This window comes from Phodopus roborovskii, unplaced genomic scaffold (assembly GCF_943737965.1).
Source record: "Phodopus roborovskii unplaced genomic scaffold, PHOROB, whole genome shotgun sequence".
Classification (NCBI taxonomy): Eukaryota; Metazoa; Chordata; class Mammalia; order Rodentia; family Cricetidae; genus Phodopus; species Phodopus roborovskii.
The window spans coordinates 53,341,702-53,344,522 of record NW_026126511.1 but is presented as its reverse complement, the minus strand read 5'-3'; the positions used below and the strand labels follow the sequence as shown (position 1 = coordinate 53,344,522).

General features: G+C 45.6%; 1 pseudogene; it reads left to right on the top strand.

Moving 5' to 3' along the window:
• Positions 1-757: 757 nt before the first annotated feature.
• LOC127230497 (eukaryotic translation initiation factor 4B-like) lies at positions 758-2,021 on the top strand (annotated as a pseudogene).
• The last annotated feature ends 800 nt before the right edge of the window (positions 2,022-2,821 follow it).

The following is a 2,821-nucleotide window of genomic DNA, read 5'->3' as shown; positions in this document are numbered from 1 at the left end:
AGTAGCAGACCCCAGAACTAAGTGGAAAGGACACCGGCTGTACTGTTTACAGTTTCAGGAACAGGATCTAGCCATATATAAGAACATTATGTGAACCATCCTAGCCCTAGCCCCATCTTAGCTCAATCCTGGAAGTGCTGACCAAATTCGACTTGATAGTCCAAGATTCACAAACTATGTGACAGGAGTGACATGTCCCACATGACATTTCCACTGAGCTGACAACCAGAATGTGCAACCTAGTCCAGTCCACTCTACTCCCCAGGGTGGGGTTATGTGTGTGACATTCTGACCTCAATTTAAAGACAGGACAAATGACACAGCTCCCTGGTGGGCCCTGCATAAATAGTATACATCACACATCATGACAACTGCTTTGCCTAGAAACCCAATTTAGTCATTTGGTTAGGAGAAAGCTTAATCAGGAAGGAAAAAAAAATAGAAAACAATCCATCCCAGAAATGCTTTCTCCTGCCTGTATACCCCATTATTTCGGAGACTGTTTAGTCTACTTCTCAAAAGAAGAAAATATGCTCCAGAAAAATGCACACTGTACTGTAAAGTCAAAAGTCAAGAAAACAAACCAACAAAAAAACCAAACAAACACTTTCATTCACTAATCTGATTTAAAAGCCTTCAAGTTCAAGAGAGGGCTAAGTATCTGACAAAAGGTTGAATTTTAATTCAGTCTTTCCAAACGGGTTTAGTTCCCAAATGAAAATGAATAGTGGAGCCTTAGCACCGCCCCCCCCCCCACATGATGGCCTCAGCAAAACAAAAGATTCAGAAGGGGAAGTTCATCTCCCCTAACAGACTATCTGGTGGAGGATGAAGGAAGGAAGCACCTATATCCCCAAACCAGTCAGCTGGGCTGATGAAACAGATGATCTGGAAAGAAATGTGTCAATGACTCAATGACTCAGCATAGAAATGATGAAGAAACATGTAGGTGCCTCCAACTGACTGGTCCATCCTTTCCACTGCTCCGTGGGTTGCTCAGGAACCAAATACCTACCAAAGCTGTCTTCCCAAATGGCCATCCTATACTGTTTTCCTAGGGAAACTGCCCTATGATGCGACAGAAGATTCCATTAAGAACTTTTTCAGAGTATGAAATATTAGGGTGGTACACTTGCCTATGGGAACCCAGCAATCCAGACAGGTTGAACGGTTTGGGCTATGCAAAATTTGAGGACCTGGGTGCTCTGAGTCTCTAGGTAACAGGTTTTGTGTTGCTGATCAAGCACTAGATAAAGACAGGGGTGATCGTTCTTTTGGTCAAGAAAGAAATTTAGATTCTAACTAAACAGAGGACCCACCCTGCTGCAAACAGCTTTGAGGGCTAGTTATCTAGAAGAGGTAATGATAGCTTCGGTACAATTCAGAGTGATATCAGGATGGGTTTCAGGCAGGTATCAGGATGGTCCATGCTGAGACATGGATATTGCTATGGTTACTGGGATAGTAATGATGACCAAGGCAGCAGAGGCTATGACCAAGACTCTAGGATAGGTAGTAGCAGAAGAGCATTTAGTAGTGGGTACTTAGGGTTGATGACTACAGAGGGGGTGGGGACTACTATGAAGACAGGTATGGCAGATGGGACCATCTGTCATGGAGCTCCAGAGATGATTACTCTCGGGACAATGATAGGCAGGATGACAGAGTCTCCCCCCAAACTCCACCCCCCGCCCCGCCAACCCCAAACTCAATCTAAAGTCTTGGAATATTTACAGGGAAGATGATAACTCTGCTAGCACCTCCCGGTCCAGTAGAGCAGCTTCTGTCTTGGGAGAGGCAAAGCCTGTTGACACAGCTGCTAGAGAAAGAGAAGTAGAAGGGGCTATGGAAGAAGCAGGAGAAGTTGTAACGTCAGCTGGATGAAACAAAACTAGATGGCCAACCCCAGGAGAGATAACAAGTGGGCCAAGTGAAGAAACCCAAGAAAGAGAATGGTTGAGGACAGGAAGTGAGTCATCACAGACTGGAGCCCCAGACACATCTGGCAGAAATACATGAAGGAGAGAGAGCAAGAAATCCCAGAAAATGAAACACTCAATAAAGAAGACTGTCACTCTCCAATCTCTAAAGCCAAACTTGATTGGCCTCTAAAGGTATTGCTAGCCCCTTCACCAAAGGAGAATGATGGGTAAAATGATGCTCTAACCCTCATGCTCAGTCTCAGAGCTCAGACACAGAGCATCAGTTCCCTACAAGTGATGGGGGGAAAGTAGCTCTGGCACAGCCCTCTGAGGAAGGACCAGCAAGGAAAGAAGAAAACAAAGTAAGTGGGGGTGACTGTCCTAAAAGGCCAAAGTGGGAACTCCAGCTGTGGTCCTGGAGATGGACGAAACAAAGACCACTGGATAGGAAAAATGGCGAAACTGAACAAGACTCCAGATTTGCACCTGAGCCACAGAGATCTGAGGAGAATCCAGCCTCCAAGTTCAGTTCTGCAAGCAAATTGCTGCTCCCTCTGTGGATGGTGAAGATGAGAATGGGAGAGACAGGCATGGAATAGACCTCCATGTCCTTTGCTTTCTCCTAGTCTCTCCTGGAGCATTCAAGAGCAAGTCAAACTAGTCTTCCGGATCCTGCCTTGCCCCTTCTCAACACTGCCCTGTCTAAATTTTCAAATATGTCCACATTCTTTCAAAACCTGATCACCTCATGTTGTTGATGACAGTGTTAGCCTCCCCAAAGCAGTCTCTGTAAGTCACACAGCTGATCTCACAGGCATTTTATCTTGGCCGCCAGAAGCTGTGGCCTGAGCAATCACTGTTTTTCTCAAGTGAACCAGCTCGGTGATGTCTTTGATTCC